Source organism: Marmota flaviventris, chromosome 8 (assembly GCF_047511675.1).
Source record: "Marmota flaviventris isolate mMarFla1 chromosome 8, mMarFla1.hap1, whole genome shotgun sequence".
Classification (NCBI taxonomy): domain Eukaryota; kingdom Metazoa; phylum Chordata; class Mammalia; order Rodentia; family Sciuridae; genus Marmota; species Marmota flaviventris.
This window is the reverse complement of record NC_092505.1, coordinates 16,704,398-16,720,611: the sequence shown is the minus strand read 5'-3', so window position 1 is coordinate 16,720,611 and position 16,214 is coordinate 16,704,398.

Here is a 16,214-nt window from a genome sequence, read left to right as displayed (position 1 = left end):
AACTGATGTCTTTGATCACTTTAGAGAACACAGTAAATCATCTTGTCATTGAGAAAATCCTATAAAGCAATTAGGGAATTGGCAGAGATAAGGTTGATCTGAAAGAAAAATGTGAAGTAGAAGTTTGCTTGTGAGTACGACAGCCTTTTCCAGCCTCCCATCAGAAGCCCTCTACCTATCCTTCCCCTCTTTTTCTCCCTTGTAGCTCTTCCTTCTTATATATCCAGGGATTCTTCCATGTCCCATTCTGCTATGGTTTAAATGTAATTTGAGTGTCCCCTAAAGGTCATATATAAAGGCTTATTCTCCAGGGTGGTGGAGTTGGGAGGTGCTCGTAACCTTTAAAAGGTGGGGTCTGATGAGGGGTCATTAGATAACTGGGGGCACCTCTTCTAAGATGATTGTGGGACCCCCATCTCTCCTCCCCAGCCTGCTTCAGGTAGAGATGTGATGGTTGTTCATAGACATAGCTCTGCTATAATATGCTGGTCTCACAGGAGACCAAACCAAAAGGACCATACAGTTTTGGAATTTGTACCTCCAAAACTGAGCTAAATGAACCTTTTTTTCTTTATAAAGTTAGCTACTTGAAGTTTTTCATTGTAGTACCATGAAGCTAATTTGTATTCTTACTTGGCTTTACTATCACAAAGAAAGTAAGATATTACTTGAAATGGAAACAGTTAAGATTTAATAAGGAATGTCACAAAAATACTTATGACATACATACTTACCAATCAGTAGTAACAATCAGAATATACCATGGTTGGAGCTCCCCAACTGGAGAGGACCTTTAAATTGCAGTCATTTAGGGATGGAGGTATTGCAGGAGGAACTGAGTCAGCCCAGGTGGAGTAGTTGGGCACTGTGTTGGAGGATGCTCAGGATATAGCTGATTTTCAACCTGTAGAAAATATTTCATTATGGCCCCACCAGTTCCTATTGACAAAATATTAGCCTGAGAATGTTTCTTTTAATATATTTTTTGTTGTTATGGCTTTAAGTAAAACTCTAATAAACTGTGGCAGTTACTCAACTCACAAAAAAAGTCAGAAACTCATAAAACTAGTCTCAGATACAATGATAATCAAAGCTGCAGTTGATTACCAAATCAAGATTCCCTTGAAACTTTGCTGGTACAAAACAACAAAAAAAAAAAAAATTAGAAGTTAAATAGGAACATAGAGACATGCTTATCATTGCAAGTCATTTGTTTTTAATGCATCTTGACAGCAAGGTTGATAAGGACTCTCTAACAAGATATAACCTTGAAGCAAAGGAAGCGATAGGAAGCCTTCTTAGCTGGCATGTTAGTGGTCTATGCCTTTTCTATTCAAAACATTTTGTACCGTGGCACCTTACTGCGCAGTACAGCTAATTTATTTTTTGGTATCATTTGTACAAGATCTCCTAAAATCCGTCATAGTTGAGAACAGAGTCTAGACAGTTATTATGATACAATCAAAAAGGATGCTGGCAAAAAATAAATAAATAAATAAATTGAAGGAGAGTGAATAGAAGTGCTGATTAAAATAACAGCACCGTTTATATGAAGGCTCTTTTAATTTGGCATTTTCCAAATTTCATTTTTTTTTTGGAAGATACAAATCACACTAAAATCTTTTTGTCCTGCAGGTTGGCCTTATTTTATGGGTTTACAAAGAAGAAAAAGTTGCATTTATTTCTTCGAAGATATACTTCAGCAATCTAATTAAATAAATATTGTGGCAGTGCATTTGAATAGTTTTCTTATCAGTGAGAAAAGAAAATGCTCTCTTTCCCTGAAGCCACACGTTTGTGTCACTGTTGAGGAAGGGCAAGTCAACCATTGCTGAATGAATGGTTTTGTTAAGTCTATATCTGATTTGATGAAGTCAACTTTTTTTTTTTAAATAGGAACTAAAATTGTGAAAGGAACATTAATCCAGTCGCTGCACATCATCTTTCTTTTTAATTTTCCAGAAGAACTCTTATTTCAGCTGTACAGCCATCTGCTATTGCCTTTTGCCACCGAGGATGTGGATATATAATTTCTCAGGGTGCAGTTAAAGGAATATGAAGAAACTAGTTCATGCTATAAAGGGATCTGAGAAAGCTAAACCGTAAATGATAACATCTGTGCAAGGTATGGAGCAAGGGAGGAGGGTGGAAGCATGAAAATTAGTCACACACTGTCAACACACAAGTACAAGTTCCAGAAAGCAAGCTGAATGGGAAGATATTTTAAAAAACACACTGTCTCTCTGTCAAAGGATGCATAATTGGTCAGGTGCATTCATGTGGCATGAATAGGCTAAAGCAACTCACTCAATTCTGAAAAACACCCCAAACACAAAACAACAGAAAAACAACTACTCCCCCTGGCAATCAAAAATCAAAACCAACCCAGGATGCAGGAAAAGACTAGTTAACATATTCTGATGGAGATTTGAAATGACTCAAGTTTTTAACATGTAATCTCATTAAGTCCAAGTGCCATGGAGGAGCAAGTCATTGGCAGTGTGTGCTGCTGCTCATTTCCTGGAGGTGGGCTACCGTCCTTCATACCCGGAAAGTCACAAGTTTGGCTGAGGGTGAAGAGATTTAATTTCACTAAAAGCTTTCAGTTGAGGTTTCATTCTCATATTCAACACAAAGGCTGCCTTCTAGACGATTAATGTTAACTTTTACATCCTCTTCAATTTGGCTCTAAGATGTCTCTTTCAATTATCATAATTCTCTGACTGATAACTTTTAACATTTCCGGATGGACTCTTTGAAGCTTTTATTCACACATCAGACTAATGTTAAGAAAGTTCTTCATTAGGTTTTTGCCTTGGTAGGAAATCTAGTGTCGTCTTTTTTTTTCTTCTCTTTTTCTTTGTGGTACTGGCGATTGAACCCAGAGCAAGAACTCACTGAGCTACACCCTCAGCCTTTCTTACTTTTAATTTTGAGACAGTCCGGAACTTGGAATCCTCCTGCCTCAGCCTCCAGAGTCATCCGTATTACGACTGTGTGTCACGGTTCTCTGCTATGCCATTAGTCTTAAGCATCTTATTTTCAAGGTTATTCCCACCTCAGTGCAAGACAATGTTTGGACCTCAAATACCAAGCTAAGGACAACCAGGACAGGAGTGTCCTCTCATGCTATTCTGTATTTCTGACTATCCCTCCTCTTCCTCATATCCTATCCCTCTTTCAGGGCTCAACTCTCATTTCTCCCTTTTAACATTCTCTAATCATTATTCCTTAACAGTAATGAACAATTGATAGCTACATTTTTGAAACTTCTTACCTAGAGCAGGGCTGGTGGGGGGATTCAAACTCTGGCCTGCATCAGCATAACATGGAGGCCTAAAGGCAGATGACTGGGCCCCACCCCCAGAGTGTCTGATTCAGTAGGTGTGGGTTGGAGACCAAGAATCTGCCTTTTTAACATATTGCCCACCTGGGACCACAAGTCGAGCATCCCTGCTGTAGAGAATACCGTTTCCTCATTTCCTGCTTTCCACATTCCCCTTCACCCATCAGGATTCCCCTCCACAGCCAGGTGCACTGGTGTGATTGTAGTCCCAGGTGCAAGGGATGCTCAGGCAGGAGGGGAATCGCTTGAGCCTGGGAGTTGGAGCAACTTGAGCCTGGGAAATATAGTAAGACCCAGAAGAAGAGAAAATAAAAGGAAGAAAGGAAAGAAGGAAGGAAGGAAGGAAGGAAGGAATTAGATTAATTGATTCCCCTCTGTGAAAGCTACCCTCCATGAAGGCTACCCCACTCAAAGATAGGATTCCTTCAGTCTATATTATCACTGACAAATTAATGCAAGGTAACAAACTCAGACACCTAACAGGGCCAGACAACAAACACATATGTGTTTGGTGAGATGAAAGACATAAAAAATTATAAGTATGTCTACTGGGTCAGGCCGTGACCTACTCAAAGGATCGCAAACCTATTCACAGAATATATTAACGGTTCAGAAAGTTCTACACTGTGAACAGGTTTGGCAAAGACAGGACAAGGCCACATGCAAACAAAATGGCTGAAGATACCCCCTTTTGCCTTCTACTTTCCCTGTGACAACTCAAACCTCAACTGAACCTTCCTGCCTGCCTCACAGGTAAAAGTTAATATGCCCAGCAGTCACAAAAAGTCCTTGACAGCCTCTGTTCCAGACATGGCTCAGGTTCCCTCCACCCTCCTTGCACACTCCTCCAGCCAGGTCCACATCCTGTAAGAAGCTCCGCCCAATTCCTCCTGACACCCTACCAGGGCCTTTGTTCCTAGCAGTGTTTCTCCTGTGCCACAGCAAGTTCAGTAACATGAGCTGTTTGACTCCAGCTCTGTTCCTGGTGCTCTTTGGTGACTGGGCTTTTCAAAGAGTCAGTAGAATGAGGTGCCTGGCTCTAACAGGGGAAGGCATGCCCTTTAATGGCATTCAAAATAAACATAAAATTTATCGTTGCAGAGGACAAATCCCAGATGCTGTGGGCACGTGGAGCCAGCAGCACGTCACCAGGTTGTGGTGTTGCTCAAAGTTTAACACCAACTTTCTGGTTTTGAGTTCTCTAATTCTTGTCATATTTTTTCTCTCTTCTCTTGACTGTGTTAGTCAGCCTTCTGTTATCATAACAAAATACCTGAGACAATCAATTTATAGAAAGGAAAGGTTTATTTTGACTCGTGGTCTCATAGGTTTCAGTGGATGGTCAGTAATTCCCATTGCTTTGGGGCCTATGGGGAGAAGCACATCATGGCAGGGAATGTGTGGTGGAACCAACTGCTCACTTCATCATAGGTAGGAAGCAAAAAGAAGGGAAAGTAAGGGGTCAGAGGCCCAATGTTCCCTTCTGTGGCACATCTCCAGTGACCTAACTTCCTCCCTATAGACCTTGCCTCTTAAAAGTTCCCCACTTGGGCTGGGGATGTGGCTCAAGTGGTAGTGCGCTCACCTGGCATGCGTGCAGCCTGGGTTCGATCCTCAGCACCACATACAAACAAAGATGTTGTGTCCGCTGAAAACTAAAATAAATAAATACATACATAAATAAATAAATAAATAAATAAATAAATAAATATTAAAATTCTCTCTCTCTCTCTTTAAAAAAAAAAAAGAGTTCCCCACTTACCGAGAGCACCATGGGCTTGGGAAAGACAGTCTTTTTAGACATGGGCTTTTGGGGGCCACTTATCCAAATCATAATATTTACACATTAATAGTTAGGTATATAAGTAGTGAAATATATTAATAGGCATCAAATGTTTGCATTGTTCCTTATGATTTACAAAACATATTTAATTTACATAACACATCTGGAAGATAGGTGTAGTAGATTCATTTGAAATATGAAGAAACATGCTCAGAGACGTAGCCAGGTTGACCAACCACACATCAATAGTGTGACCAACCTCATACAGAAATTTAGTAAAAATATAAATTCTGGCTTTGAACTTAGTTTTTGGTGCTCTTTCTTGTTAAGCCTTGCTACCTCAACCACCCAGGAGCATGCAGTTGAGCAAAAAGATGTTCTCCTATGCTGTTGAAGATTTTATGCTCCTTCCTATCTAGCCCACAATGTCCTTGTAGTTAGACACCATTGTCTATATTTCTTTGGCATCTCCTATAACTAGATCGAGTGTAATACTGAGCACAAAGCAGACACTGAATAAGGAGTTGCCGATTTACGGAAACCCATAAACATTTCCCAGAAGACAACAAAGGGAGGACATTGTTTTAAAGCAGAGGAACTTTTCTTTGTCTCACAGTTGCAATGCCAGAGGCTACTGTTACTTTAGTTCTTCAGGGTTCTTGGCATCAAAGCATTTTTCATGCTTAGCCATTTTTTTTTTCTTTTCCTGCTTTGGTTTTTAAAAAGAATGGACAGTTCAAACTTCAATTCCATACTTGTTTTCTGAAGTTTCCTGCATCTTTTGAAAATGTCAGTTGGGCACGTAGTAGTCCTTGTGATGACTGTCCAGATCATGGGGAAGGTGGTCAGCACCAGCCTCCACCTGCCAGTCCCTTCAGGGACTTCCAGAGCAACAGTGGGCTGCCCTGCCTGGGGTTGTACCCACTCCTGGATTGGCCCACTCAGCTGTGAAGGTACAAAATCCCGGATATCTTGGCCCAACTGAGGTCATCTCTGACAGGGCAGTCTTAACTCAGAGCTGCCCAAGGAACTGTCAAGGCTTCGATTTTGTCACTGTTATGACTTGGCGTCTTCTGCCATTTCAAGCTTCCTTTTCCTTCTTTTCTCAGCTGTTGAACCCATGGGCTCTCCTAGTCAACATTCTTCACGTGGAACTAACTCTGTCTTAGAGTCCTGGGAACCCAGCCCAACAGACATGATCCATGAACAGTGAGGAGGAAGAAGCGCTATGTCAGTCCCCGTGAAGAAGATGCGCTCTGTGAACCATCCAGAGGGTCTGTATGAGTAAGTGGAAGAGTTTGGCTGGAGCCTGTTAAAGCTGACTGCATTACATGGAGAATGTTCAGATGTGTCTTGTGGCTGGCTTTCCTCGACCTCATTCCTGCCTTCCTCAGAGTTCACTCATATCTGCATCTTCTCCCCTCCAAGCTCAGTAGATGGTTGTGTAATGTTTTGGACATCTTGCTGGTTCTTGATCTACTCAATGGGGACAGTGTCCATCATGATAGCCTTCATATTTTTTTCCTAACATTACTTCTGATTGGTGTTCATGGCAAGACATTTTCATCCAAGTTCAAGTCTGTTTATAAGAATTTTAAGTGTCCGTTGGTTAACACTGGGAATCTTCCCTTTTTCTCTGGAATTAACAACACAGGTTTTCTTCTAATTAGCACTGTTTTGTCTAGGATGTGCAAATGGCAAAGAAAGGGTTCTATTTGCTGCTCTCAGTGTCCTGTCACTTAGATAAATTTCAGGGCACTCCTTGGCTCCAGGGTTTTCTCCGGAGTTTCCTCAACAGGACTAATTTGATATATTGCTTCAACAAATCCCATCAGCCTAGCCCGATGTGGAGCTAAGGGTGAAAATGGTTTATAGGGGCAATAACAACAGAAATGTCTTCTCTGAGACAGGCAAATAATTTCCTCTCTGCTCCAGTCCAATACTCTTTCCCTTAATCTTTTTAATGCTTCGGGAAGCTGCTGCTTTAGCTGTCCTTAAAGCCAGTTTACTTCCTTGAAGGTTAATGTATTGAAAAGAAAGCAGACCCATTGTTTCTGCTCTTCAGGGCAGACACCCTATTTCTTTTAGTTTCATTTGTCATGATATTCAAATGGCTTAGAGTTGGCACTCAGGATTCACATTCACTGGTGGTCCAGGTTAAGTTAAAGCCCCAGGTTTCCTCATGCAATGGTCCTTTGAGACAGACCTAGTTGGCTTCCTTGCTCTCTCCTTCCCCCTGGGCAGGGCTGCAGACGACCCATGAGCCTCCTTACCTGATTCATCCCTGGATGCTCTCAGTCCTCCACATTTCCTTCCATTTTTCCAACATTCCTGCAGGTTTTGTCTCTTATCTGTCTTCCTACAAGGACGTTCCTATCTTTCCATCTTTTCTTGACTTCCATGGAAGAGACCTCACCTGGGATTTTAGACCTCTTTGTCGACAGCTGACCTCTTCCTCCCTCATAAGAACCCCATGTGAAGGAAGGAGGTACTAGAGCTCAAGGGGGTGAGCACTTCCCTGGATCTTCAGGGATATCAGGGAAATCTATTTACATAGTTCCTCTGTTTACCTAATTTACAAATTTTTTTTCCTTTTTAAAACAATTCCTGGATTTCATACAGAAAATGTGCCATACTTGTTAAGCTTGCCTTACATTTTTTTCAGCTGTCTTCTTGGAGGAAGATGTGTTGTGCAGTGGAAAAGGTCCAGGGCACCCTTAGATTGGATACCCTTTGCTTGCCACCAATTGCTCCCAACTTCCGCTACTCTTTTTTTTTCTTGTCATTTTGGTTGAACTTTTAATGAATGGGGATTTTTGGTAACTTCATGGTAATCACCCATGTGGTACATGTAACATTAGAACATAAAAGTCTAGCTATAGAACACTATTATTACTATTTACAATTTTTCCCTGCTCTTTTAGCCCTCATCAAGTTGTTTGGTTTCATTCACAAATAGGGTATGTACTGTTGAGATTCTTGAATTAATCACCTTTTTAATGATCCTCTGCATTAATACCTGGATTCCAAAGCCCTCAAAGCCCAGAAGGAGTTTTTCACAAGAAGATGAGGCTGGGAGTGGAATACCCCTGATCTCTTTACAGGTTTACAATTGCAGCAGCAGCGTGGCCCTGGTATAGTCTCTGGCTTATCTGGGCCTTAGTTTATTTATGAACAAAGGAGGATTTTATACCTAATGACCCTTAGATTCCTTTCCAGCTCTTTCCTTCTCTGGTCAACATTTCAAATTTCTCAAATCACATTGAACCTGATATTTTGAAAATCATTATGATTCCTTTTTTTAGAACAGTTTTTCTACACTCTGATTCGAGAATTGCTTGAGGCAAGATCTCTCAAGGGGTAATAAAAGAGAAATGGGGAGGACCTTGGGAGCCATCAGATAATTAAACGAATGAGCCTTCCATAGATTGTGAATCTGCTGTGCATGCTTGGAAAAGAAAAATTGAAACACAAAGATTAAAAATAAGTATTTGATAGGTTCCAACTGTGGAATGAGTATAAGAATTTACTATTGGTTCTATCCCTGTGATGTTCTCACTGTAAGTATCCCTTCACTGCAAGTGACAACCTTGTCATCTGCACCTTGAGTCCTCCTCATGTTCCTTTCTTAGTAATATGTTTATAGAACATATTTTATACACACATACATATACGCACACAAGAATACATACGTACATATATATATATACACACACACTGTATATATAATTTATATAACATGAGAGATATTATACACACACATTCTATTATTTGTATTAAATATCTCTGTTTTGGCTGCTAAATTTTAAGAACAACATCCTGCTATTTTTCTAGTTGGAAATAAAAGCTTTGTATGGAATGGAGAGTTAGGTCTTAAAGACATTAATTTTTCATATCACATTTTTCTTCCATTCTTGCTTCTAATCTGAATCTTGGCAGTCCTTCTTTTTTTGAACCTCTGATAACTAACGGCATTTGCTCCTCTCTGTGTAATCTCTTTGAACCTCATAATCCAGTTGAGAATGCCTGTCTGACAGATTGAGCAATAATTAATTTCCTTAATAGCTATTTCCGTGAGCGAGTCTTTCTCTTTCCCAGACATTCTCTATCGGTCTGGACATGATTCTGTCAGCAGCTGCCTGCCGCTTTCAGGTATTGCTCTTTGTACCTGATTTACTTCTGTTTGCTGTAGCACTCTGTGATTTCTACCTCACTCCTAGCCTTTAGTCCTCTATCCCCAATCCAATGCCTGTCTCTAGTTCAACTGTCCATATTTCTATGCCTTACAGATTTATTTATTTATTTTTTTTTTAGTTGTTAATGGATATTTTTATTTATTTATTTATTTGGTGCTGAGGATCGAACTCAGGCCTCACATGTGCCAGGCAAGTGCTCTATCACTGAGCCACACTCCAAACCCCACATGTTTATTTTTAATCATAATTTTAATATTTCTAAATATTTTATTTGTATGTAACATTATCTCCACCTAACACTGGAGCAAAGATCTATACAGTAATATTTTGGACACAAATGTGTATATTCTGGGAAGAGATATTTCTTCCTATTCTCACTGTAAGGAAAAATAAGCTTTTTGCCAGTGCCCAAGAACTGACTATCTAAAAGAGAAAACATTTTAAAGACACATAGTTTAGGGCTAGAGAAGGTATAAATGGTGACCCCTTTCATATTCACTGGGAGTTTCATAAGCCACAGCTAGTGTGTGAGGCTAGATTTTGCACAGGAAGGTATTTTTTCCTGAATCCCTTACATGGTATTGTTGGTGTCTGTTTGCAAGGTCCTTGTCATGGTAGAGTATGAATTATTTGGAATCTTGCACCTGCATGTGATGGAAACCAAATCTGAGCTACGTTAAGAAGAGGTAGGCAGGAGAGGTAAAAAGGAATCTCTTGCTATTAAAAGCCTAGGATTCAGGGACACCTGAAGTTAGGGTCAGCATACTCTCAGGACCTTCTCATTTTGTTAATTATATGCATCTATTTTATTCCTCTTTCCCTAAAGACTTGCTTCTCATTTCCTCATAAATGAAAAAATTAATAAACAAGGATAGGTGTTTCCACAAATCAGGCCTTCCAAGAGATGCTGAGACTCATTTCCAGGTCCCAAAGTCCCACATAAGGGATGTTTTTTCCTCCTCTTGTGTGAGGTCGTCACCTGTAGACTTATCTCTGAGGTAGAGGTCATGGGAAAGGCACAATTGCACTTGAACCCTGGGGCCTTTACTCTTTAGGTTTTCTTCCTCCCCTATCTGCACATCCTTTTTGGTCCCTGGTCTCCTTTGCCAAAGCCTCCTCATTTTCCTGGCTCTATACACTGGAGGGTTTTGCATTTTTCTGTCTATACTCCCTTGCCACATAACTTCACCAGTCCTATGGCTTCAAGTATCACTGAAATGCTGATGTGTGTCACCTTGATGCCTTAGGTCTTTTCTTGAATGACATACTCATATATTCAGCTGCACACCCAGGTGTAGGACGGGAGGCAGAGAAGAAGAGCGTAGACTCTGGAATCTTGCTTGTCAACTTGACCAGCCAACTTGAATGATTGGTACAAATTCCTTACCTTCTCTGTGCTTTTTTATCCTCAGAGATACAATGGAGATAATAATAGAACCTACTCCAAAAGGTTATTGTATGAATTAAATAAATGAATGTATTCAGAACACTTAGCCTAGTGCCTTGCAGATAGGAATTACTATATAAATGTGTACTGTTATTATCTCTAGGCATCTCAAAGGTACCAAAACTTGAACTAAACATTTATCTCTCATCTTCTTTATACCTTCAATCTACAGGGGTGATAGATTATTAAACACTTTCTAAGACAATTAGTTCTCCTCTCTTCTTAACCTTCAAATCTCTCCATTATTTGTCTTGGATTTCCTGTTTCTTATTTCACTGAATAAAACTCCTCCTCCTGCAAGACTTTTTCAACTGAAGCAAGGTCAACTTTTTTTTTTTCTCAGATAAAAAATTAGTGGTGTCATAATCTTGCCCTTTAATCTGGTCCATTTTTTCTCTTTAATGGGTGGATCCAGTTGGCTCTACTGAAATCAGTGCTTTTCACCACCTTCACCATCCTGCTCCAAGATGTGTGCAGTCACCTCTGTCTTGAACATCAGTGAGTAACTGATTTCCCTCGCTTTTCTCCATTCTTTGACCCATTGTGGCCCATTATTGTCTGTTTTCCTTAGTAAAGTGTCACCTCCATCAGAGCAGGGACACTGCCTGGTATGAAGTAGGTTAGAAAAAAAAAGTCAGTTGAAAGACTCCCCTGATCTGTGAGTTTACTTCCAAGTCAGGCTCATGGCTTATGAATTTTAGTACTTCTTGTGAATAATGCACTGTCAGGAAAAGAGCAGGTACTCAAAATATGTTTATTTGGTGAATCCTGGAGTTACAAGGGAACAGTAAAAATAAAAGCACAAATTCCTCTTCTAACTCATTTCACTGTTGTCATCCTGTTCCCCTCATGGTAGAGTCACCACAAAAAGTCAAAGGGCACAGATCTCTCCAGAATTCAAAATGACCACTTGTGAAGATCTGTAGATCACGGTGGATAATAAAGGAGCAGAAATCAGGGGTTCAACTGGGGGTGTGTTGTGCAGAAGCAGAGCTGCCCGGGAGAATGTGTGCAGGGAAATGAAGGCATGAACTCTACCTGGGAGGATATAACAATGTCTCCTGAGACAGGAGAACGGGTCGAGAAGCTTTCAGAGGAGAGGGAGAAAGAACTGGGGACCTTCGTGGATGAACAGCTTGTTTTCCCTCGCTTCGTCCGTCTTACCTTCCTGCTCACTCCACTCTTTTTTTCCCTTCCTTTCCTTCCTCCTACTCACACTGAGTACTAAATACTCAGTGTGTGCCAGGCATGGCGGGGAGTGAAGGCAGAAAAATCCTTGCACCTGTGGAGTTTATGGTACTAGATTTGGGGAGAAGGGAATACAGCTAACTAAGAAGCACAAATAGAACAGAGTGGTAAAAACTTTGATGTAGTGACACACAGAGGTAGGATCCCCAAGGTATTGTTTTCATACATGGGGGAATCTCTAAATAAGACTCAGGGGAAAGAGGACAGTTTCCAGAAGATTTCAAGGTTTGATTTTTGTAGGTAGCTCCTAACTGAGAGAGAGAGAGAGAGAGAGAGAGAGAGAGAGAGAGAGAGAAATATTTTACATAAAGGTGATAGCAATGTGGGCTAGGCTGAGGGTGCACCAGGGTGTGTTTAGGGAGTCACAACTGTCCCATGTGTCTGGGGAAGAGATGGCTTTCAAGCGTGATGAAGGGATAGAGGTAAACATAGATACACCAAGTTATAATGTTCATGGAAGTTAAAATGAGAAGTCTGAACTTATTCTGGATTCTCTGGGAAAGAAACATTCAGATTTTAATCAGAAAAGTAAAATAGCTAATCTGATTAATGTTGTAGTAAAATAACATTCATAAAGGAAGAGTTGCTCTATTTATTGGGTTCCAGGCAGTGTTTCAAGAAGTACTGATACAGTATTTCATTTAATTCTTCTAAAAAACCTCTGAAAAATGTACCATGATATTCATCCCAGAGTTAAGGAAACTGAAACTTAGTAAATTTTCCTATGAAATTATGGTCAGAGTCCACAGACCTCTAACTGAAAATCCCCAAACTCTTCATTACCATTGTCAAAGTTGAGACTAGAATAGAGATTGAAGAGGGAGAGAGGCACAGTGGATGTGGGGAGATAAGTTAACATGCTGTTTCACTAAAACTGGAGTGGAGTGATAAGAGGGTGAACTGAAATAAATGACAGCGAAGAAGATTTCTAGACAAATGAAGGGGGCAATTTATAAGGTGGCAGCTAACTAGATACAAAAAAGAAGGTGAAGGAGTGTGCCTAGCATGGCTGTGAGGTGCATGGTCATGGTGACTGGGCTGGAGCTAGGAGGAGACAGAGGAGGATCAGACGTGGGAGGGTCCAAGTGTGCTCTGTTTAGGGGCCTGCAGGACACGAGAAGTCAGATGCAGAGGACTGGAACCCGATAGAGGGTGCTGAGCTTGAGGATGACCACCATCACGTGGCCCAGGGATGGTTGGTAGGTGGATTAGAGCTGATGGCTCAGGACAGAACCTGATCACCTCCACAGTTATGAGGGATGATGAGGGAATCGAAAACTAAAGACGGAGTCTGAAAGGGAACAGTGAAGAAGGAGGGAGTAAGTGAGGAGAGAGTGTGGTTGCAGAAGCTGAGGAGAAGGGAGTCCACTTCAAGGAGGTGATCGGTGGTGGAAAGTCTCACAGCAAGAGCCAGTGAAGTACAAACAGAAATACGTTCTTTCTGTTTGAGGATATCAGGGCCATTGTTCAAATTATCAAAAGAATTCTGCTCAGCGTGAAGGAGTCTGGGCCTGTCAGAGGGAGAAGTGGATGGAAAATGAGGGACCGGAGGACACAAGGTGTAAGCTAACAGAGGTGACGGAGTGTGGCAGGATGGGGCCCTGGGAAAAAATTTAGGGTGGAACTGTGAAACTGACTTTCTACAGGGTACTTTTCCACAGGAACAGTGGAAGGATTACGCTTATATAACAATGAAGTTGAAGAACCCCAGAGACAGATTATCGACTTCTTGCTAATGATGCTAGCTACATCCTTTCAGCCTTATTCAGGCTTGCAGCGTGGACTAACCATTATCTCTGTGAACATAAAATAGGATTTTAGTTGTTTTCCTCCCCCCTTTTCTGTTTACCTTCTTTTATTTCTACCAACGAAAGCCTAGGAACTTGGAAAGTAGAGGTTCTGATCTCCACCAACGAACTATTTTTTTCTCCACTGAAGTATATTTCTTTTTTCAGTAAGTAAGTATTAACTCCCCTCGCCACAAAGCTGCCAGAAGATTTTGAGCTGGGTTGGGGCACGTTTGATGTAGTGCTGTACAGTCATCAACAATGTCAACTGACTTTCTATTTCCATAAGCCTGGATCCTTCCCTCAGAAGCAGGCTGGGTCTTTTATTCTGACTTTAGTTCTTTATGATTAAAAGCTAAACAATGTGGTACTTTGAGTATTGCAATGTAAGAACCAGAAAACAGCTTACTCCATTCTTACCTAGATTAAGGGCACAGGTATTTATAATCATGGAGAGGGACCACGGTGAACACTCTCTTTAAATTGTATTCAAAGTGAAAACTTTGAGTTGGAGGTCCTTGGTTTCAGAAGCATTTGATTCTAGTGGGAGCAGGTTGGGAAGGAAGTGCTCACATTGGGGGAGATGGTTGAGAAGCTTCCTCAGATAGTTGTTTTTATCTCAGGGAATAAGGATGCTGATGGTTGTCCAGTCCCAGGTTGGATCTGTCCTTGGGTGACTGCATGTAGGCTCTTACATCTCCTGAGGCTATGTGAGGCATATCTCAGTGTCAGAGACTTCACTTGCAGGCAGTTAAAAAATGACTGAAGGCATTCGCTTGTTCTCTGGTGGATTATGCCAAGCCTTCTTGGAATTTATTGGGTAAGCAATACTTAGACCAGCTGGTCACCCCTGGCTGTGTAAAGTTTCAACAAGTTTCTGATAGCTGGTGGTGGACACTCCATAATACTTCGAAGTTGCCACATATTGGACTGAAACTTGTAGCCAATCAATTAATAATGGTGTTTTGGAGCCTTAGCCCACTTTGACACATGTGTGAGTGTCTGTAGTGAATTGTTTATTCTACGTTAGAATTGAGGTTTGCCTCTCATCCTGTTTTTCCCAAGGAGCCAATGGCACCAATGTCATTGGTTATTTGCATACATACTTGTACCACCCTTGCTAATTATTAAAAATGACAACTGAAATTTGTGTGATGCCTTCTGTTTATAATTTTCCCCCCACATTTTATCTTATTTAAAGCACACAACGATATTAAGCAGAAAGTAATTATTACTGCTAATTTAGAGATGGGAGCAAAGGATGCTCAGAATGCTCTAGTGCTATAACTAAAGTTATAAAACCAATAAATAAGAGGCCACAAGGGAATTTGATTTTTGGTCCCCCATGGTTTTTCTCTGACTGCAGTTGCTCCTGCCCTGGGATCAGGAATCTTTCAGAGTTTTAGCAGACCCTGATGTTAGTAGTCCTGCAGTTTGGAGTTCCAGGGCAGAGAGAACTTGGAGGTTGGTGGAAAATGGGCTTCTTTACATTGGTCAGCCTTGAGGTCAAATGTAATAACTGAAGCAATAAATAGCTTTGCCATTCAGGGTATCTTGGGCCTCAAGGAATCAAAACTTCTTTACTCCCAACTAGGCTTGAATGAAATGTATTCTTAGTTTTCATGGAGCATCTTGTGAAGAGTCTGGAAAATTCTATTGTAATGTAAGACATAGAAAATTATTATTTTTTTGCATGTATCACACAAAAGCATGTAAAGGAAGAATGAAAATAAAAATAACTGGAACAATAATCAATCCCAATACTTTTTTTCTTCTGATTCAAACTTAACAATTTCATAGGCCAGTCTTCTCAAGGGAAAGGGATTTTTAGAATTAACTAATCTTTTAACAGATGGTTATTAAAAGCAAAATGTTGGTTGAGTCAATGATGGTACTTCCACATGATAAGTCACTATCGAACTTTTAAATTTGATGGTACTGAAACTATCTAATGAAAAAAGAAACACATGCAATATATTACATTAAAAAGTATCTTATCAAGCATAGTGAGTGTGTGGGAATATGTATGTATATATACATGTGTAGGGGGAGAAGAAGAGAGAAAAGGGAAGGCAGGTACAGGACTGGGTGGATAGATGCAAAATTTTCATATCAGATGTGGGGTGTGCTGGTTGGGTTATTTGGTGGTTTTAAGAGTGTGAAAAAATTATTGGGACCTCAACAAATGGTTTTGGTGAAATAATATCCACATACAAATAAATGAAGTTGTACCTTTATCTTACATCATACACAGAAATTAACCCCAAATAGGTCAAAAAACCTACAGAAAAGGCCAAGGAGTATAAAACTCTTAAAATAAAACACAGAGGAGACTGGGGGTATTAGCTCCGTGGTACAAAACTGACCTAGTATACTTGAGGCCCTGGAGACTTGATCTCCAGTACTG